The sequence below is a fragment of the Lithobates pipiens genome, unplaced genomic scaffold, assembly GCF_037356315.1.
Source record: "Lithobates pipiens isolate NorthernLeopardFrog02 unplaced genomic scaffold, aLitPip1_a1.2 Scaffold_3, whole genome shotgun sequence".
Taxonomy (NCBI): Eukaryota; Metazoa; Chordata; class Amphibia; order Anura; family Ranidae; genus Lithobates; species Lithobates pipiens.
Genome location: NW_027507790.1, coordinates 189,717,166 through 189,739,863, shown reverse-complemented (window position 1 = coordinate 189,739,863; position 22,698 = coordinate 189,717,166). Strand labels below are relative to the sequence as shown.

Sequence of the window (22,698 nt, the reverse complement as noted above, 5' to 3'; positions counted from 1 at the left end):
GTCATCGATCTACTTATGATCTCACTGACCTATATTATGATGCCATTATTCCATGTATGATGTAATCAACCTACTTATGATGTTGCAGACCTATATTATGATGTTATCGACCTACTATTTATGTCACTGACCTGTATTATGATGTCAAGGACCTACTTATGATGTCATTGACCTATGTATGATGTCATCAACCTACTTATGATATCACTGACCTATATTATAATGTCACTGACCTACTTATGATGTCATTGACCTATATTATGATGTCATCAACCTACTTATGATGTCATTGACCTATATTATGATGTCAATGCCCTACTTATGATATCACTGACCTATATTATGATGTAATTGACCTACTTATGATGTCATCGACCTACTTATGATGACATCGACCTACTTATGATGTCATCTACCTACTTATGGTATCAATGACCTATATAATGAGGTAATCTACCTACTTATGATGACGCTGACCTATATTATGATGTCATCGACCTACTTATGATGCAATTAACTTATATTCTGATACCATTAACCTACTTATGATGTCACTGACTATATTATGTCATTGACCTACTTATGAAGTAATTTACCTACTTATGATGTCATTGACCTATATTAGGTCAGTTCAGGGACACTGCTGATGGGGATGCAATGATGTGACACTGGTTTTGGCCTAAGTTCAGCCTGTACCCCGGTATGGAGCTGGAAGGAAGCCCTGCATTGCCCCACCGACGCTCGGATCACAGTTGCAAAGCTCTGCAGCCTCCAATGCAAACATTCAACCAGCACACATGTTTTGGTGCATGTATTGCCATCTTGCTAAAGGTGACCTATGCCTTTAACCCCTCCGTCCAGCCCGGACAGCTGGGACGTTTCCAGGGACAGTGGGAATCCTGGAGTGCAGGCCAGTGTGTAGAGGCGGAGAGGAGCGGAGCACAGCCCGGCATCCAGGAGCAGTCCATCCGCCTATCAGGAGCTCATCCCCGGCTCGGCACGGTGCACCGGACTCCCCTGATCGCACCCCTCCGTCCCCATCCCCCCCCACCCCTCCGAGCCGGGGCCGCGCATGCGCACTTGTGACGTCATTCTCCCCTTCGTTTGCTGAGCTGCCAAAATACTGTGTGAAGTAAAGTTGGCTGCGGGCCGGTCAGAGCTATGAGTGTCCGCTCCAGCTCCAACACGGGGCTCTGTGCACTCCGCTCTCCGCACACACATGTACTGTCACTCATTACCAGGCAAGGCTGAGAGACAGGGAGAGAGAGCACAGCCCATACACAGCACTGTGCCCAGTCCTAGTGCCATCCCTGTGCACTGCTAGAAGGATGGTGGTGGCACCAGGACAGACCTGCTGGATGATGCTCTTACTCTTACTGCTGCTACAGGAGATGTGTGCTGTCTGTACTGAGTGAATGGGCAGCAGGCTGTGCTCATTGTCTCCTCACCATGCGAACGGTAAGAAGCATTCTTCTCACTCCACTCAACTGCCACTGACCCTCAGGGGGGCACTGGTCACATGACTCACTGCTCCTCACAACTGTCACTTTTCTTCTCATCGTTATTATTATTATTAGATCATTACTGATCACCTTCTAGGAGCCCAGCACTGCCTTCTCCACTGCCAGGCTCATGGCTGATCATTGACTTCTATGACATCTACTAGCAGCATTTCTGCACTGCAAGCACTTACATTAACTGTGAAAAGTCATTTTCTTTTCAGTCTTTCTTAGATTTACTTTTCTGTTTTGCAGAGCCTTGTCTTGTCCAGTGATTGGTGTCCTGTAGTGCTGCAGTGTAACAATTAGTATTATTTATGGATGCAATGTAACCATTATGATTATTTATTGATACAATGTAACCACAGCACTGCTTTCAGTGTTGCCAATCTCTGATCACTGACTTGTTATTATTTATTTACACAATGTAACCATTATTACTTGTTGCTGCAATGTATCCACAGCATTGCCAATCTCTCATTATTGATGTTTTAGATTATTTATTGGTACAGTATGACCACAGCATTGCCAATCTCTGATTATTGATTTTATTTCAATGACTTATTGGCACAGTATGACCATAACATTGCCAATCTCTGATTATTGTTTTTTTTTTATTCTTTCTTGATGCAATTTATCCACATTACTGAAAGCTCTGATTATTGATTTTTAATATTTATTGGCACAGTGTAACCATTATAATTTATTGGCACAGCATAACCACTGCATTGCTTTCAGTATTGCCAATCTCTGATTATTGATTTTTTTATGCATATTGATACAATGTCACCACAGCATTGCCCATATCTGATTATTATTTTTTTTAAATAGAATGTCACCACAGTACTGCCAATCTCTGATTATTGATTTTTTTATATATTTTGATACAATGTCACCACAGCATTGCCCATCTCTGAATATATATATATATATATATATATATATATATATATATATATATATATATATAATGTCACCACTGCACTGCCAATCTCTGATTATTGATTTAAAAAATATATATTGATAGAATGTCACCACAGCAATGGCAATCTCAGATTATTGATTTTTATTATATATTGAAACAATGTCACCACAGCATTGGCAATCTCTGATTTGATTTTAGATTTTTTAAATGATATATTAATGCAATGTAACCACAGCATTGTCAATCTCTAAATAATGATTTTTTTTTAAACACTTTCTTGATGCAATGACACCCCATCATTGCTTTGAGTGTTGGCAATATGTGGTCAATGATTTTTTAATCATTTTTTTCAATGTAATTGCAGCAATCATGTATTGATGCAATGCAGCCATTGTTAATCTTTATCGATACGATGTATCCACAGCACTGTTTTCAGTGTTGCCAATCGTTGATAACTGATCGTTATTATCTATTGATGTAACCAGCACTGACAAGCTCTTGATTTTATGTATTCCTTATGAATTATCTTATGCCTTTGCTGCCTTCTGTGTGATGAGGATGGGTGAATATTTCTATTTTTACATATTCTAGGATTCCAGTCCTGATAGTGCATTTAAAAGTGTTTTTTTTTTTCCTGTTCTGTTTTGCAGTCATTGCCATGTCAGTGATTATTAGTATTATTGAAGGTAACCAGCAATGTATTTAGGAATTCTGCACTGATTCACTTCTTATTTTGTCTATGAGCTGAGTTGATTAAATGCTGAATAATGTTAAAAGAGCTTGCAATCCATTTGCTGCTCAGCAGTAGTAGATAAAAAGGAAAAAAAAAAAAAGTCCAGTGCTTCAGAAGTGGAATTGAAGCCAACATGTATGCTTCGTGTAAAAAAAAAAAAAAAAAAAAAAGAGAGAGAGAGAGAGAGAGAGAGAAGTCTGCTTGAGAAGTCAGACAAGTGCATAGCTTGTGTCTGGACTCCGAGGGGCAGCATGAACGTGTTCGCTCCGTCTGATGCTCTTTTAGGATATGTTAAGCTCTTAATAGACTAATCAAAGAGATGTTAGAGTGCGGTTTTGGTTTCCTTCTGGCCACTTGGGATCTTAGATTTGTCTATATGAGCTGAAGGAGTTCAGCGATCATAGGAAGAGTAGGTTTTGGCTGTATAGGGAACTCTATATTGAGGGGTTATGTGAGGTTGAACCCCCCACCCCCCTCTTTTCCTCCAGTCGTGTTGAGCTTAACTAAACATGCTTTGTGGGTGCCAGAGATCTGCAGGACCCCAAACCCAACTAGTCAGTGCTGTGACTGTAAAGAATAATTTATTGGGTTATTAGCGGTTCTTATTTCTACTTTTGGCAGCTGGAGGTTTAAATAGAAATTTGGAGGTGCCATGCTGCCAATGTATTGACGTAACCTGCTTGCCCCCCCCCCCATTTGTCTGCCAGCTGATGAATGCAGTCTTAGGTGACACCTCCAGCTGTTGTTGAACTGGCTTGCAGGGGATGTTGGCAGTAGTAGTACAACAGCAACTGGAGATTCCTTTGCCTTAGTGGGAATGAAGATATAGTCCAAACAGAGGATCACATACCTGTGTGTGTAATGCTTTTTCTTTCTTTTTTTTTTCTTCTAAATCTGATATTTTGGCTGCGCTAATTTCTTCCAGTCGTGCAGTGTAGAGGGAGTCCATAGGGGAGCATAGAGAGGGATTGTTATTATCTGAGTGCCGGTGTGTAAGGCACATTGGTGCCAGATGTCTGGGTCACACGCCTTTATCCAAATAGATTTAACTTTGCTGATGGATGGTAAAGGGAATATCAGCTGGAGGCAGGCTAGACATCTACCTCCTCCACTCCATGAAAACAAGGTGTGCTATGGACATTAGGAAATGGACATTTATTAAAACTCTCACTTCATGTATAACTCATTAAGGCAAAGTTTTCATAACTGTCTGCTCCAGGGCTGCTCTAGGCAAGACTAAAAATGGGCACCCCCCATCTAAATTTGTCCCACCCCAGCCATTTTATACTTGTGCATGCAGGGCTGCTGTTAGAAATCATGGGGCCCTGTACATCCTACCCTTCGGTGTCCCCTTTGAGCCACCCTTGAGCCCACCCCAGCCCCTTCCCTGCCCAAGCTTCGAACACGTAATAGCATGAGCTATGACAGGCAGTGGCGTCACTAGGGTTGGTGTCACCTGGTGCCGAAAACATTGGTGTCACCCCCCCTGGACCAACTATAGTCCCCCCTCAGTACAGACCCCCCTCCCACAGTATAGATCCCCACCACTAAGTACAGACCCCCCCTCTCTTAGTACAGACCACCCTCTGTCAGTATAGACCCCCTCCTTCAGTACAGACCACCCTCCGTTAATGTGCTGACCCCCTCCCTCAGTACAGACACCCCCATCAGCGTAGAATCCCCCCTCTTAGTGCAGACACCCCCCTTTTAGTGCAGACCCCCATCAGTATAGAATCCCCCCCTTAGTACAGACCCCCATCAGTATAGAATCCCCCTTAGTGCAGACCCCCACAGTATAGACACCCCCTTAGTGCAGACCCCCATGAGTATAGACACCCTTCTTAATACAGACCCCCCATCAGTATAGAATCCCCCTTTAGTGCAGACCCCCCAACAGTATAAAATCCCCCCTAGTGCAGACCCATCAGTATAAACACCCCCCCTTAAACCAGACCCACCCATCAGTATAGACGCCCCCTTAGTGCAAACTCCCGCAGTATAGACACCCCCATTTAGTATAGACCCCCCCATCAGTATAGAATCCCCCCCCTTATTGCAGACCCCCCATCAGTATAAAATCCCCCTTAGTGCAGAGCCATCAGTATAAACACCCCAACTTAATACAGACCCACCCATTAGTATAGACACCCCCTTAGTGCAAACCCCCACGGTATAGACACCCCCATTTAGTGCAGACCCCCGCAGTATAGACAAGACACCCCCCATTTAGTGCAGACCCCCACAATATAGACAAGACACCCCCTTAGTGCAGACCCCCGCAGTATAGACACCCCCCATTTAGTGCAGACCCCCACAGTATAGACATCCTCCTTAGTGCAGACCCCTCCATCAGCATAGGCACCCCTCTTCCCTCTCATAGTGCCCCCCACACATGTCCATCTACTTATAATAAAGTGTACAGTACAGACCTCAGAACAGCGTGGCCATGGATGTATACACACAGCGGTGTGTGTCCCTCAAGCTCCTCCTCCTCACTGGATGTAAACAGAGAGGAGGAGGCGCCGGCGGCTTTAGTCTGCCCCACAGTCCACTGACAGCAAGGCGCAGATCATCAGGGCAGCGCTCTCTGGCGGGTGTCACCCGGGTGCGGCCCACTCCCCCCGCCCCCACCTAGCAACGCTACTGAAGACAGGTCCTCTTTATGGAGAGATCTGGGTTCTATTAGACCCCAGATCTCTCCTCTAGCCTCCAGAGCATCTGATCAGACTGAGATTGCTGCTCCTAGAGGGCTTTAGAAAGTGCTGTTTTTATTTTGCAAATGAACTGTAAGGCCTGGTTTACACCTTTGCATTTTTAAGTGCATTCTCGGTTTTGCAGAAACACATTACAGGCCATTTAACATGGTTTCCTATGGGTCATGTTCAGTGGTGGCTGGTGTTTTTTTCTTTTGGAGGGGGGGCGGCAAACTGCCACCCCCCCCCCCCCAGGGGGCAGTTGGGACATCAAAGCCCCACACTTACCCTATTTAGGGAGCGGGTGGGCGGGCAGCATGTCCGGCAAACAGCAGCTTTCTTTCTTCCTCCTCCTGTGGATCACAGCGGCTTCATCTCCCTCCTCCTAGTTGTCCAATAGGATCGCCTGTCTTTTCAGCCAATCGGGAAACAGGTATCAGACTCGCGCTTCCTGATTGGTGGAAAGGCAATTCAGTGTAAGAAAAGCAAATATTCATTTGCTTTTCTAACACACCTGGGTGTGCTCTGAGCGGAATGCTCTGTGCCATGAGTCCACCCTATTTTGAAGACTATTTGAGCCTCTGGCTCTAATCACATCTGTACATTTTTTGGAAAGGGCCAGGGACTTTTTTCTGGTTTTTGGTTCCAAAGACTTTAGTGGATCAAAAATGTGCATTGAGAAATGCACCTAGAATATGCAACCTGCATAGGTGTGAATCAGGCCTAAAGGCTCCTGGGCCCTCCTACAGGCCCAGAACTAAAGGACTGGCTGTACTACCTTATCAGCGGCCCTGTGTTCACACCCGTGCAACAGCGACAAACAACATACATCTATCCATAGGTGTCGCTTTAAAAGCCTCCATGGGTTACCACTTTAGATTTAGGGCAGGTTCCTACTAGCTGCAGCCGCAGCTCACAGCAGGGGGCTGGTGCGTGTATGTTCATTGTTTCAAGTGCGAATCAGGTCCAAATTTTTGGCGTAATTCACCCCTGAAATTGACCAGAAGACGCACAGGACCCTTCTGCAAAGGTGTGTGAACCAGCTCCATGGAAAGCCATTCACACTCTCCTGTCATGCAAATTGGATGCGGAGAAACCCGCATCTAATTCTCATTCATGTGAAACCAGCCTTACAGAGGAGGTCATTGGGAGGAGTTGTGCCCCATCATTGGTGTCATTGGGAGGAATTGTGCCCCTTCATAGGTGGGGGGGGGGGGGGTTACCATAGTTGGTATCAGTGGATGAAATAATACCCAAAGGGCTGGATAAAAACAGGCAAAGGGCCACAGTTTGGAGATCACCGTACTAGACCCTGCTCCTTTTCACTAGATGCTGTCCTTTTTTCTACTAGACCCAGCCCCTTTACTGCTAAACCCTGCCCCTTTTATTATAAAGTATTTTGTTGCTAAACCTTACTCCTTTTTAGCTGGGCCTGCCCTTTTTGTTTAGCCTTACGCCTTTCCTACCAAGTCCTGCTTCCCTTTCAGATAAGTCCTTTTGATTTCCAATTAAACCCTGCCCGTTTTCTACTAGACCCTGCCCTTTTTTACTAGACCCTGCCCCTTTCCTACTAGACCCTGCCCCTTTCCTACTAGACCCTGCCCCTTTCCTACTAGACCCTGCTCCTTTTTACTAGACCCTGCCCCTTTCCTACTAGACCCTGCTGCTTTTTACTAGACCCTGCCCCTTTCCTACTAGACCCTGCCCCTTTTCTACTAGGCCCTGCCCCTTTTCTACTAGGCCAAGCTCCTTTTTACTAGATCCTGTTCTTTTTCCACTAGATCCTGCCCCTTCTCTACTACACCATGCCAATTTTTTCTAGGTTCTGCTCCTTTTTACTAGTCCCAGCCTCCTCTCTCATAGAGCCTGCCCCTTTTTCTCATTTTCTCTAGATCCTGCCCCATTTCTACTAGACCCAGCCCAATTACTGCTAACTGTGCCCCTTTTATTAAAAAATATTTTTATTATAAATGATAAAGTATTTTATTACGAACATTAAAGTATTTTATTGTTTGTAAAGTTTACAAGACCAACATACAACAAGGAAGGCAGTGTCCCAAAAATAATAGTAGACTGGTAATATAGATAGTTGGATAACAACTACAATGAGGGGAATTTACTAAGATGCAAGCAGCCAGAATCTGGACCAGCTATGCATGACAGCCAATCAGCTTTTAGCTTTAATTTTTAAAGCTTAACTGAACAAGCTGAAGCTAGAAGCTGATTGGTTACTATGCACAGCTGCCACAGATTCTGTGTGCTGCAGTTTTAGTAAACTCCTATCATATATATTTATATTTAATGAGCAAAATGTTTAAAGGAGACCTGTGCTGTAGGGAATAGAGGCTCCTGAATATGCTGGTTGCTTGTCTTGCTAATTCACATGTCTTTTTTTTTCTGATGTGTTTTCTATTAAAATAAATAGTAACAAAATCAAAATGTATGTCAATGCACATTGATGTGTATATTCACATTCATAGTTAGTTAGTAAGGTTGAATAAAGACACCAGTCCAACCTGAGTCTGTGTCTACAATTGCCCCTATCCCTGTACATTGCACACCCCACATTGGTCCCTACCTTCAAGGAGCCCACAATCCAAGTCCCCATTCATATACTGGGGCCAATTTTGGACAGAAGCCAATTAACCTACCTGCATGTCTTTGGAGTGTGGGAGGAAACCAGAGTTCCCGGAGGAAACCCATGCAGGCACAGGGAGAACATGCAAACTCCAGGCAGGTAGTGTTGTGGTTGGGATTCGAACCAGCGACCCTTTTTACTGCTAGGCAAGAGTGTTACCCACTACACCACTGTGCCACCCATGCTCATAAGCACGTTGATTATAAGCACGTTGATTATAAGCACGTTGATTATAATGGAAAACACTACTGGAAAAAAGGTGACAAGGGTGAATGAGCTCTAAAAGTACACAAAATCATTAAAAGAGAAGTTTGGGAATTTAAAAAACAAACAGTCATACTTACTTAGATCAATCCGATGCTGCACCTGTCTCCCGCCACCTCTAAGACCCAGAACTGAGCAATCAAAGACCGATGACTGCTCAGTTCTTGGTCTTTAGTGAGCAGAGAGCCAGTGACTGACCACGGAATGTCACTCTCCTCACTTATTCAGCTGCATTTGTAATTTGACCTTCAGCTATTTAGCTCTGTAAACCTCTTGTGTAGGCTGTTCAATGCTATCTAATATTTAGTGACGAGCAGGTAACATTACATTTACTGTTGCATGCTTTACACAATAAAGAGGACCTCTCATTAAAATGTATACTACATGTGCAGGACACATGTCAACCAAATCAGATTATTGTTATGAGTAAATAAAGATCCTTTGCTTACCTTCCCTGCATAAAAAAAACTCTTGTCCCAAGATCCCACATATCCTGAGACCCCTTTCACACTGGGGCCGTGGTTGCGTTAACACTAAAGCGATGCTTGTTTTGCGTTGCCTTTTGGACGCTAGAGGCACGCTTTTAACTCCAAAGAAGGGGTTAAAAGCGCCCATGTTGCTGCGCTTTCTAATCCCTTTTCAGGTGCTTTGGAAGCGTACCCATTGATTTCAATGTGTAGGGCGCTTGGGACGCTAAATACAAAGCTCCCAAACCACCCCGCACGTGCACCGCCCCAGTGTGAAAAGTCAAATGAATAGGATACATTTTTCAGGCGCTTTACAGATGCAACTTCTAGCGCTAAAATGCCTGAAAACCACTCAGTGTGAAAGGGGTCTAAAGCCTAAGACAAAATAACATTATATCTTGGTATAGGGAGTATTGTTGATGTTTTATATAGTTAGGCATTGTTCAATTGAGGGCATATGTGTTGCCACGTTCCAGATGCATTATGGAAGCTGATTGATTTCTATGCAGAACAGCACCAGATTTTGCACTCAGCACCCAATAAATCAACCCCATTGTTTAATGAATAAGGCTGAATTCAAAATGATGATTCTATGGAATTGCTCCGTTGCAGCGAGATGTTGCTTTTTCACTGGCCTGAATCTTGTTCGCTAGTGTTAGGAGTGACATTTCCCTTCCTCAGCTACACAAGGAGTGGTTCTAAAGGGATAAACAGACAACCTCTAAGCAATCCTGCATGCTAGCGCCAGAGCTAGCTGTGACAGACCTAGCTGGGACCGAGGCTCTTTGGAGGGGACTGAATGCGAGCCTCTTGCCTTGCGATTATGGGCCCTCGCATTTGGGGGAACGGTGCTCTTTGTGAGCTGTATGCCTGGGGACCCCTGAGGTGGTGTTACTTGGATTCAGGTCCGTGCCCCCCAAGACACACAGACTCTGGATATGTAAATGCCATGTTAGCAATAGACTGAATCACACTATTAGGACACAAACTCTTAGATGCTAATATCATCACCTCCAGCCACCTGTCTGTATCTTGTATAATGTAAATGAGTCTAGTCTGGCTTGACACCGCTTCTAGTATCGAGTATTTCACCCATTGTTGTTTTGTTGTTTGTGCTAATTAACCTGCAATTGAATTGTTAGTGAGCTAGGAGCTGAAAAGTCTTATCCCTCAGTCAACTAGTCTGAGTGTTGATTTAGATAATTAGCTCATGCTAATTAGGTTAGGTTTTAGTCTTCTTCTGTATTATAAATACTTGGCATTTTGGTTCTAATAAATGAGTCCATGTTAGCACTAAGCAAGTCTCGTCTTGTTTTATGCTTGTGAGCGGTTGGAATATCTGATCTCTATATTCAGACTTGGGAAGCGGTATACTGACGGAGGCACTCAATCGGAGTGTGGGATCGGTTCCGTCACACTAGCTATCTGGCATCAGCCTAACAGTAGCTGGCCCCACCAATAGACAATCTCTCTCTATCAGGTAAATACACCTTGTCCCATTTCACAGGTTAAAAAGCTTGTACTTACAAGGCTGCCATCACACATTCCCTCTCTGCAGAGCAACACACTATGGTTTCCCCAAGGTTTAAGAACGAATCTGTGCTCAACTAGAGCAATCTAAGTCCTCGTTCACATTGAATGCTGTTTTGAAATTGTGCAACTGCATCTGAAATCGCACAATTTCAAAGCTGCATGTCAGTGTGACTTCGGGTGCGACTTAAAAGACATCTGTGTGGCTTCATGCACAGATGTCTATGCAAGTTGCACTTGAAATCACCAAAAGTAGCACAGGAACTACTTTTTCAATTCGATGCGGCACTGCAAAGTCAGAGTCGCACTGATTTGAACACCGCCATTGCTGACAATAGGGTGCTACTTCTCATGCAATTTTACCTGTCAAATCACATGACAAGTCGCTCCAGGGTGAACAGGGGCTGAAATGTACAGAGGTAGCTTTAGCTTAATATAGCCTAAATGAAACCAGTAGTGCAAATATACTCTTTCACTGACGAAATGGAATAAATATATACCAATGTCATATTCATAATAAACAAACAGATAAGATTAAACAAAATATAAAATAAAAAACAACATTGACCTAACCCCGTTATAGTTTTTCTATAAGTAAAACTTTATATACATTAAAACATTCTTTGTTTGATCTGCATATGAATCAACATCAGAACCCGACACCCTTGCTATATACCAACCTGTATATCCTTTCCATCGTGCCAAACATTAAAAGTTTTTTCCTGGTAAGTAGGATGAGCGGTCACACTTGGAAACGAAAAGGCAGACTCCCAGCGTTGACACTAAAAAATTGCTTTTATTGTGTGAAATTTGTAAAACAAAAAATCAGAACAAAAAAAAGAACAAAAAAACAGCAATTCAGACAGGTGTTTTGAAAAAAAATCTATTCTTCACAATAACAGTGAGACTCTTCATAAGATATGAATAGCAGATAATAATCTTCCGGTAGTGTGAATTACTTATTAATCATCTTATTTATTTTTATAGGTTTAGGTGTAGGTTATAGCTGAACTTCAGACTGCTTTTTAATAAATAATTGACGTATTTAGTAAAATGGGGCTCAGTTACAGTACAAAATGTGCTGACAGTGAACGTACCGACAGGAGGAAAGAGTCGGTTGAGCAGAGTGATGACATCTCCAGTGTGCTGCTGCTCCTGTTTTATGCAGTCAGCAGGCAGGATGAGTGTTCTTGACCAGTTTTCCAAGCTGACCGATCGATTTGTACTGCTGTTGCAGTGGAGGTTAAATATATGACTGTGTTGTTTGGCTGGGGTGTCTGGACCATAAAACTGCCTGCACATAATTAGAAAAACAATGGCAGGTTAAACATTTCTCATATACAGATTGTATTTTAACTGCAAATTTAGCTGTTTGCCTGGAGTCTAGCCTTTAAAGCGGTATGAAAGGCCAAAAAGTAAAATATTTCAGCATACCAATCATTCGATGTGGTGGCTGTATTTTTTTTTTTGCTAGGCTTTTTCTCTCTCTCTCTTTTCATTTGGTGAATGATCTGGCCAGTAACACACCTTCTGTATTTGAGTGCCTCCACTTTGTATGAAAGAGCACGGGGACACCTTTGGACAGCAGCATTGGTAATCTGGGGGAGGGGAGTGCTAGACGCAGTAGCAGATTTAGATACACTAACAAAGTGAAACTGAACTCCTGCTAACATTTTATAAGCAGTTATGCTAGGATTTCATCTGAGGGGGGGGGGGGAGGGGTGAGAATGTGTGTAAATCGCATACCTTCCGACACCCACAGCAACAACAGGCTGCTGTTTAGCAGATGCGTGGGGGTGCCATTAATCTTATGGCACCCTCATACACTGAAAAACCGCAGTACAATTTTGTGTGATGGGAACCGCACAGCACTATGCAGTTTTCCTGAGGCTGCATTTTTGAAAGAGGTGCAGTGACCTTTCCACTGGGCTCCATAGGTACAGCAGCCCATTCAAATGAATAGGCTGCTGTGCCTGCTCAAATGTGGTCTTTGGGTATCCAGCATATTGTGAACCTAGACTTATAGCAATACAGTAATGTGTTATCCTTTTGGTATAAAGGTTTTACATAAATAAATAAAACCTGATCGTGTAATCACCCCCGTCAGTGTTAAATGGTTTGTCTCAACCCTGTAAATGCTACATCTGCAGCTTGTTCTGTTGGAAAACAACAGACTTACCAGCCAGATCAAAATAAAGGAAAGAAAGCCTTAAAAAGAATGCAATAATACATGTTTGTTTTGGGTTTAATACCAAACTACAGCCAAAACTTTTTTTACTCTCACAAGGACACAGGAATTTTTAGACTGTCAGGTTATACTGTCACCTACAGAAGAAATGGACACTGGTGACAAAAAACTGCTGGCACAATCACCATGCCAATGTTTCTTGTGTCCTTAAATGAGTGGACGTTTCTCGCTGTTTTTGTTTGGAAGTTTTTGTACCATAAACGACTGCTGGTAGATTCATGCCGGATATGTTATATCATGGAAGTCTGCACAGTCAACCCACAAATGCAGATTTTCCTATTTTTACTGGTGTTATTTCTGGGACAGCCCCATTTTTTCTTCTTCGATTGTCTACAGCTACCGTTAGATCGTGCCGTATGTGGAAATTCTGAACAGTTCTCTTGTTAACCAAGCAGCATAGGACCTCAGTTCATTATCCCCACTCGTGTTATCTCTGCAGCAGTCCTACAGTTGGCGGTGACTACCTGCCTGTGTTCCAGTTCAAACAACACTCTACTTTTTAGGTCAGGCCAGTAGATCTGGGGATTCCTTATGGGGTTATCAGTCCAGAGCTGGGGAAGTTTTCCTGTCCCTGTGTCTGCAACTTGCCAGCTCATTGGTTAGGTTACCTATCAAGGTTATACTGAGTTGATGTTCTATTTGTTTGGTATTGACACTACATATGTGGCATTTGCAACAGACGCAACTGTAGCTGATGAACATTTTGTGTGGGGAGTTGTATTATACCTTATGCCTTTCGCAAGTTCACTACAAGGGGACCCCTCTATTTATTTTCAGGTATGGACACTAGGGAAATGTTTACATTTTCTTTTTTTTTACCGCCCCCTCCCTTTACCTAACAGCACTAGATGACGCAGCTCTAATATATTGAGAGTGCGCATGGGTGAACTTGCGGGAATGTACACAGGCATTATCACAGATCTTAAAAGTGGGATGTTTTGTGCTTTTTGTCAAAATAGATTTGTACTGTGTGACCTAGACTGACCTATGTTTTCAATGTTTACAGCATTCATAATAAGATCTCCCAGTACAACCACAAGTTATTCAGCTTAGTTTAGTATACTTATATTTGTAAAAGTTATGCCCATCCTTCTTCTCTCCCACTGTGGAATAGTTAGACCACCTCCTGTTGAGGGCATAGTTGGCATGGCTTCTTTTGGACAATTTGGCTTTGATTGTCTAGATCACATGTGTCAAACACAAGGCCCTCGGGCCAATTTTGGCCTTGCAGGCCATTTCATGGGGCCCTCACACCTCTCCTGCAGCTTCTACACCCCTCTCATCTCTGCCCCAACCTGCTTATAATTATTATATGAATAATACAATTCTATGCCAATTGAAAAGGAGGGTCTCTTTCACAGATTTCACAAAAAACTTTATTGAAGACTGCTCAGAACACCATGACAGAACAATGTTCTGTCTGAGCAGTCTCCAAAAAAGTTTCTTGTGGATGATGCCAGTGGTGTGCCTCCCTCCTTTTCAGACTTCCATCATCTACTACACAGATATAACCCGCCCTTTGAGGGCAACAATTTGTGTTGTTGCAAGGCAGGTTGAATGGTCCTGTCCTGGGCAGAACTTCAAATTTTGTGTATATCCCAGGCGAAGAACATTGCCAGACAGACTTTTACAGCTAAAAGTGCATGGATCTGGGGTGAAGGGATCCTCTAGTGCAGGGATATGCAATTAGCGGACCTCCAGCTGTTGCAGAACTACAATTCCCATGAGGCATAGCAAGACTCTTAGAGCCACAAGCATGACAGGCAGAAGCATGATGGTACTTGTAGTTTAGCAACAGCTGGAGGTCCGCTAATTGCATATCCCTGCTCTAGTGGAAGCAGTGTATGCTTTGGTGGCTTTGTGGGATCAGTTCCCCATGATCTATGCATTTTCTTCCATCTTCCTTGTCTGTTTCACAGGACTGAAATGGAGGAAGTCCCCATGATCCTGGGATAAAGGCCTTAAGCCTTGTACACACGGTTGGAGAATCCGTCGGAATGTGTCCTATTGGACCGTGTCGTCGGATAATCCGACTGTGTGTGGTATGCATCGGACTGATTCCATCCGAATCTCCGTTGGACCCAATTTTCCAACTTGTTGGAAATATTTTCCGACCAACTGGTTGGATCGGACATACTCCGATCATGTGTAGAGCATTTTGATCGGACTAAGTGCCACGCATGCTCAGATCAAATTCCTACATCAAAGCTATTGGCTACTAGCCTGAATTTAGTCCCATCGTAACGAAATTATGTTATCACGTTCTAAAAAAAATCGGATTTTTCGCCAACTTTGTCCGACCGTGTGTATGCAACAGTTTTGGACAAGATCCGATGGACAAAATCCGACGGGTAGAATCCGACGGATTTGGTTGTGGAAATCTCCGACCGTGTGTACAGGGGCTTAGAAAGGTCAGATCTTGTTGGCACACTACCATGTGGAGCCCACAGCCAATCTTGAGGTGGTTGTAAGTAACCTGATTCTTCCCCTGATTTTGACAGCTTAGTGTGATACTTTCGCAAAGATAGTGTTAGGCTACACTAGGGGAAATAAGTGTATGTATCCAACATGGGAAATACTCATTGCACGTGGATTGCAAATGTGCACCACTGCAACACGAAACATCACTACAAATAAGTGTCTAATTGCCCACCATTCATTTTGCGGTCCAAGATTTACAGACATTAGATGACAGTCTCCCCACCTAGTAGCAAGGAATGTCAGTGGAACATGCCTTCAATTTAAAGAGGTAAACCTTCTTTTTTTAGCCAGACAGATGCAAGATTAATGGGCTTTTGGAGGAAGACTTCCTTATTTCTTGACAAAGAAGGAAGTGTTCTCCCAAAATGTTGTTTGCTCTTTTTTTGTTTGCCAGATAAAATAAGGTTTACCTTATTAAACAAAAGAGGTGATTTGCTGCCAGACTGGAGAAATGTCTGTCTATGGGCAGCTTAAAAAGGAAGATGTGCCGAGGAATGTCTCTACTTCTATGTTGTCTTTTTGGTTTGTGGATGGTCAACAGATGGTTTACTGCATTTTTCATTTAAATGTATTCAGCTCTCAGCTACCACATTGGTATTTAGGCAAATCAAATGATGTCTAATGCAGGGGTCTCTAACCTTCCCAAAGGAAGGGCCAGTTTGACCTTGGGGGGGGGGGGGGGGGGGTTCAGTGTCAGTGGGAATAAACAATTCTGCAGGCTTGGTGGTAAGTGCGAGTAAAACAATTACATAGTGCCTGAGGTCAGTATGGAGACAGAAATAGTATCTCATTATTGGTATTAATGGGAGGAATAGTGCCCCCCATAGTTGGTGTCAGTGGAAGACTGGATGAAATGGTCTCTCATCATTGATGTCAATGGGAGGAATTCTGTCCGATCGATGGTGTCAGTGGGAGGAATAGTTCCCCATATAAGTGTGAAGAATAGTCCCCAAAGGGCCGCATAAAGGCAAGCAAAGCACCACAGTTTGGAGACTACTGGTTTAATGCCTAGCCACAGATGGTGAGGTATATCAATGGGAATAGCGATGTGGCTACACACTACTCTCCTGTTCTGTTCCATAGACCAAACATGAACCAATGGTCAACTTTTAGGTTTTGGAGCACAGTGACTGGAACAGAAGCCTAAGGAGGGACGAATTGTACCAGCATGTTCAGCCATCATCTTTGACCACCTTTAGGTGAAGTGAGAAAGTGGTGTTGGCAGATAATTAGTACTTAGCTGCTTGAACTGTGCAGACCAGTTAAAAAATGTTTTGTAAAACAGCTGTGCGTGAAGAGCTATCTGCCTTCTCCTAGGTCATTGACACATTAGCTGCGAGCATTTTACGTTTTTATGGTAACCTGTAGCCCACAGAAATGCATGTGTTAGAAAGATAAAGGGGCTTGTAATCTCTTTTAAAGTCACAGCAACATGGAAAAAAGTGTTTGGACCTCTAGGCTATATAGCTGTAAAAAGAATGACAGAATGACTTTAACATTTCTGTTCCCAGTAAGTAATGTCTTTAAAGACATGGCTAAGGTCTAGAAATGTTACTATGTATAGTATATAACGTGCTGGTGTAAGGATATTATCCATCCCAGTCCCAGTATTTAAATAAAAATGAGCATTAACCTTCCTTCCCCCCATCTCTTGGGTGTTTGGGGCTACTATGGAAGGAAGGTGAGAGTGCTGCTGTGCAGATTAATGAATGCGAGTGGGGTGTACTTAGATGGGATGGAGTGCAGAAAAGAACACAGATTGGGCACTCCAGTAGTGGGGGTGTTCACTTGTGTATTAGTCAGAAGATAGAGTGGAGTCTATGGACTGCAAAAGTAATACATGTTGTCACCCTCCTTCTGCAGCCATACAGAACTTCAGGTGTAGGTTGTCATAAGTGTATTCCAGGTTGAAAGGAATTGGAGTCCGTAGGTGCAAAGGAAAAATGCCGTGCATGGTCAAAGTACATATTCATTTAAAAGTACTCCTGCTCACATGTATAATAGTAAGGTGCCATCAGAAAGTTAGTGCTCCAAGAGCCCAGAGTTCTGGTGGAATCTATTATGCAAATTTCAACTTTAACAAGGAAGTGAGCACTTGGCCTACACCAAAATGATCACTAGAGGGGCTAAGGAGGCATTTCATTGCATATTGGATTGTCCAAGCCTCGAAACTCCTGGGGACCTCTATAATACATTTAATAATAATTCCATTGGGACACATGAACACAGGTGTTCTGTTTAATATCTGGTCTGAGTTCAGCCATAAGTGATAAAAGTATGATGTGAAGTTTTCATGTATTATAATGCAAAGCTGTAGTGCAGTGGTGCAGTGAGGAAACAGTGACAACACTGTACATCAAAAGTCATCTTCTAGAGTTGTCACCATAATGCTGGAGGGCCTAACATGAACCAAGTTTGATTACCCATATCCAAATGGATAAGACATGTTCCTTAACCACTTGCTTACTGGGCACTTAAACCCCCCTCAGTCCCAGACCAATTTTCAGCTTTCAGCGCTGATGCACTTTGAGTGACAATTGCGCGGGCATACAACACTGTACCCAAATGAAATTTTTATCATTTTTTTCCCACAAATAGAGCTTTCTTTTGGTGGTATTTAGTTACAGCTCGGAGTTTTATTTTTTGCTAAACAAACAAAAAAAGATGCAAAAAAAAATAAAAAATAAATCATGTTTTAATAGTTTGTTATAAAATTTTGCAAACGGGTCATTTTTCTCCTTCATTGAAGTGCGCTGATTAGGCGGCACTGATAGGCTGCATTGGTGGGCACTGATGGGCTGCATTGGTGGGCACTGATGGGCTGCATTGGTGGGCACTGATGGGCTGCACTGGTGGGCACTGATAGGCATAGTTAAGGCGGCACTAATAGGCACAGATAAGGCGGCACCGATGGGCACAGATAAGGCGGCACTGATGGGCAAAGATGGGCACAGATAAGATGGCACGGATGGGTGGCACGGATAAGTGGCACGGATGGGTGGCACGGATGGGCACTGATAGGTACCACAGATAGATGGGACTGATGGGCACTGATAGGTGGCACTGATAGGTGGCTCTGATAGGTGGCACTGCTGGGCACTGATGGGCGGCACTGCTGGGCACTGATGGGCGGCACTGCTGGGCACTGATGGGCGGCACTGGGGTGCAGCACCTTTGAGTCAGATTGGGTGGCACTGTGGGTGGCACTGTGGGGTGGCACTGTGGATGGCACTGTGGGTGGCACTGTGGGTGGCACTGTGGGTGGCACTGTGGGCACTATGGGCACTGACAGGGGGCACTGACGGGGGGCACTTACTTTTTCTTTTATTTTACTTCAGGATGGCACTGCGGGAGGCAGGTGGGCACAGGCAGGTGGCAGGTGGTCCCTTGTATTGATGGCCGTGATCGGGACTGATGTCCCGATCACGGCCGCCGGTGATCGGCTTTTTTTTTCTCTCCTCGCGCTGTCAGCGCGAGGAGGAATAATAGCCGATTACCGGCTCCGTTCTATCACATGATCAGCTGTCATTGGCTGACAGCTGATCACGTGATAAGGGGTCGGGATCGACCCCTTACACGGATCGGTGATCAGGCGAGTCTCACGGACTCGCCGATCACAGAGCGCGCCGCGCGCGCCCCTCAGGGGGCGCGCAGGCCGCTCGTAACCAGGACGACGTCAATAGACGTAGTCCTGAAAATGTAGGTCCGCGCTAATGCCGTCATTTGGCAATAGCGCGGATCTGAAGTGGTTAAAGTCAGTGGCATCACTAGGATAGGTTTCACCTATTGCGGAAAAAATTGGTGTCACCCCCCCCGCACCAACTATAGTCCCCACTCAGTACAGACCCCCCTTCCTCAGTATTGACCCCCCTCCTCTCCCTCCTCTACAAGTACAAGTACAACTACTAAGTACAGACCTCTGTCCTGCAGTATAGACCCCCCTTCCTCAGTATAGACCCCCCTCCATCAGTATTGACTCTCCTCTCTCAGTATAGACCTCCCACTAAGTACAGACCCCCTCCCTCAGTACAGATCCCCCTCAATCAATACAGACCCCCCTCCATAAAACATTTTTGGGGATATTTATTAAAGTAAAAAATATTGTTGTTTTTTTTAAACTGTCACGCTTTTTTTGTTTATAGTGCAAAAAATTAAATCGCAGAGGTGATTAAATACCACCAAAAGAAAGATTTATGTGTGGGGAAATTTTTTTTTGTTTGGGTACAGCGCCGCATGACGCACAATTGTCAGTTAAAGCAGCACATCGCTGTATTGCAAAAAATGGTCTGGTTATTAAGCAGCCAAACCTTCCGGTCTGTAAGTGGTTAAGTATATATTGCTTTCTATTTTAAATGTCCAATTTTTACATTTTACCTTTGCCCCTTAATCTGAACCTGATCTTTATACCTAATGCTTAAATGGGTTGTAAAGGCAGAAGGTTTTTTTTTATCTTAATGCATTCTATGCATTAAGATAAAAAACCTTCTGTGTTCAGCAGCCCCCCTCAGCCCCCCTAACACTTACCTGAGGTCCCTCTCTGTCCAGCGATGTCCAGGAGTGTCTCAGCCAGCCAAGATTCTCCTTCCTGATTGGCTGAGACACAGCAGTGGTGCCATTGTCTCCCGTTGCTTTCAATCAAAGTCAGCTAGCCAATAAGGGGAGATAGGGGGTGGGGTTAGGTCAGGGCTCAGTGACTGAATGGACACAAGGAGCTGTGACTCAGCTCTGGTGCCCCCATAACAAGCTGCTTGCTGTGAGGGCACTGAACCAGAGGGAGGGGCCAGGATAAAAGAAGAGGGACCCGAGAAGTGTGATCTACTGCAACAGAACAGGTAAGTATAACATGTTTGTTATATTTATAGGGAAAAAACTAGACTTTACAATCACTTTAACCTGACCCTGATTCTGCGTACACTGCGGAATGTCCGACAGAAAAAGTCAGACAGAATATTTTCATTGTATATTCCGATCGTGTGTATACCTCATCTGACTTTTTTTTTTTTTTTCGAAAATTCTGACTGCCCTAGAAATAGAACCTGTTTTAAATATTTCTGACGGAACCAATTCCTATCGGGAAAACCGCTTGTCTGTATGCTGTTCCGACGGACCAAAAACGGCGCATGCTCTGAAGCAAGTACAAGACGGTAGCTATTGGCTACTGGCTATTGACTTCCTTTTTCTAGTCCCATCGTACGAGTTGTACGTCATCGCGTTCTTGATGTTCAGACTTTGACGTGATTGTGTGTAGGCAAGACAGTTTCAGCAGAACTCCGTCGGAAAAACCTTCAGAGTTTATTCCGATGAGAAAACCGGTCGTGTGTACGGGGCATAACACTAGCTTTATCTCAGCAATCAATGTTATTTCAGCAATAGATATCAGTAGCAAAAAATACTATAACACCATAAAAAGTCACCTAGAAAATCAAAGTTTCAATATGTATAATTCACCAATTTATCAGCACCTAATTATCCGTCCACCCAAACTATTCACATTTAGATGGAGTTGGACTTTCAGGCCATTTCTTGCTGTCGTTGTCACTCATGAAATGAACTTTCCCGTGAATCTATTGGTTCAGTATTATTTCAGCTCACAATATGGCTGTCCTCTGTGCAAGTAATGTATACACTTCATTAAAGTCAGGGTTATGGAATGAATTTATGAGGTGAGTCTAGAAGGACACCTTGGGTCAGACATGTAAAATAACCTCATAAAGAAGCCGGGCTCTGTTTTCTTTGAAATGCTAAACATGATCATTTAAAGACATTTAACTTAAGCTCGGATGGTATGTGTAATTTCTAGCATATGTTTGTGACTGCGAGTGTGCCTTTAAATAAATGATTGGAGTTCCATAATGAAAAACAATCATAGATGAGTTTTATGTTTCCCCTAGAAATCTGCAAGTTCATATTGTGTTTCTCGGTTTCTCGGTATTAATTTAATATTATACGTGGATCAGTGTGGATTCTGTCTAGCAGGTCTGGCCTCTCCACGGTGGCTTTTTGTTGCACTGTGGGCCTCTTCTGTCCTCTCTGCTCCTTTCGATTTTTTTGTGTGGGTGACGTTATCCTCTCTACCACATGAGTTTAGCTGTGCCTAGCAGCCTTTTGTTTCTCTCCTTTTTACACACAGTAAGCAAAGTTTGATCTTTGCCTACTATGTGTCTTTTCTTTGTGGGATCCTCTTAAGCTACCATGCCATGAATAGTGCAGGTGTTAGTACAAACCTCTGCTAGGCAACAGGGAAGACATTGTGTGATCCAGGGGTGGATCCGGGGGGGGGGGGCAATGGGGCAATTGTTTCACCGCTGAGAAATAGTGAGCGGGCCGGGTGGCAAGCGGTTGAGCGGAGCGGGCGAACAGGTCAGAAGGGGGCCGGCAAGTGAGCGGAGCGGGTAAGCAGGTCACTAGGCAGCCAGCAAGTGATCGGTGCGGTCGAACAGGTCAGTAGGTGGCCAGCAAGTGAACGGAGCTGGCGAGCAGGCCAGTAAACGGGCTAGCGGGTGAGCAGAGCAGGCATTAAGTGGGCCGCTCTGTGAACTTGAAGGAAGTAGATTGAGCAGGCAGATGAGGGAGCAGAGAGATGACATCATCTCTCACTGCCCGCTCTCACATGTGCTGAAAAACTGTGATGAGAACCCTGTTTCTCTACTGTCACTGTTGTTGTAGGATAGTGACAAGCTGCATCTGGTGGCAATTAATGTGACAAACTGCATCTGGTGGCCGGCAATGTGGCAAGTGACAGTCCGCATCCGGTGGCAAGTAACATGGCAATTAACGTGGCAAGTGACAAGCTGCATCTGGGCCGCATATGGTGGCAGGCGACGTGGCAAATGACAAGCGGCATCTGCTGTCAGGCAATAGTGCCAAGTGACAAACTGCATTTGGTGCCAGGTGACGTGGCAAGTGAGAATCTGCATCTGGCGGCAGGTGACGCGGCTAGTTATAATCTGCATCTGGTGGCAGGTGATGGTGGCAAGTGACACACTCAGGGCTCCCACTGATTCTGCATTATGGTGAGTTGAACTATTTCATTTTATATTACAATGTAATAATAGAAATAATGCTCTTCAATCATCCTGACACCATAACAACCATGGTGCCGGGATGATTGAAGCACCAAAACCAGCCATTGCCCTGACAAATTGCCAGCGAGAACCGTATTTTCTGGAAGTGCCCCTCCGGAGACTAGACTCTGGATCCGCCCCTGGTGTGATCTCAAT

The 22,698-nt window shown here is 44.1% G+C and overlaps 1 protein-coding gene across 1 annotated transcript in view; it reads left to right on the top strand.

The window, feature by feature from the left end:
* The first annotated feature begins 1,111 nt into the window (after positions 1 to 1,111).
* ADAMTS6 (ADAM metallopeptidase with thrombospondin type 1 motif 6) overlaps positions 1,112 to 22,698 on the top strand; it is a 441,127-nt gene continuing 419,540 nt past the window's right edge. Inside the window, exon 1 of the mRNA XM_077462633.1 lies at positions 1,112 to 1,458. The gene's annotated coding sequence lies outside the window, so the exon portion shown is untranslated. The remainder of the gene's footprint in view (positions 1,459 to 22,698) is intronic.